The following is a 693-nucleotide window of genomic DNA, read 5'->3' on the forward strand; positions in this document are numbered from 1 at the left end:
GGGTTTCCGAGGCAGTATCACTATGGAAGTAGATTGCCCCATCTTCCTTCCGAGGAGTGGCTGGTGGGTTTGAACCGCCAGCCTTCTGGTTAGCTGTCAAGTGCCTTAGGCACTACGCTACCAGAGAAGATGGAGCAGTCAATGTTTGGTGGAAGGTAGAATTTGTAAGTGATGAACTTGGATATCTGACTGATGGGATTTCTAAGCAAGATCTTAAAGAGGCCACATGGTTTCTCCTTGTCATTTATAGTAAAATGTGAGAGGAAAGAGATGGGCTTAAAAATGAACTGTGCAATATGAAAACAAAACTTAAAGATTTAGAAAATTTTGTTGTACAAACTAAGGACATGTGTCCTAGAATGTTCACCAATGATGTGGCTAACAATCTTTTGTTAAAGAGATTAAATCTGTGACTAATGGATCTAACCAGCTACCACAGCAGAGAACCCAAATAGACTACATCTGTGGAAGGAGATAATGGAGAAGTTCAATATCATCAGTCAGAACAAGACCGGGGCTGACTACAGAACAGACCATCAAATGCCCCTATGCACGTTCAAGTTGAAGCTGAAGAAAATTATAAGACAATTAAAACAACTGTGATGGTTATGTTTGTGTGTCAACTTGGCTGGGCCTGGTTGAGTGGCTGGGCAGCTGGTGGTAGTATTCCCCATGATGAGACTAGCAATCAAC

This window comes from Orycteropus afer, unplaced genomic scaffold (assembly GCF_000298275.1).
Source record: "Orycteropus afer afer isolate SDZICR_OR568_19922 unplaced genomic scaffold, OryAfe1.0 scaffold00026, whole genome shotgun sequence".
NCBI classification, from domain to species: Eukaryota; Metazoa; Chordata; class Mammalia; order Tubulidentata; family Orycteropodidae; genus Orycteropus; species Orycteropus afer.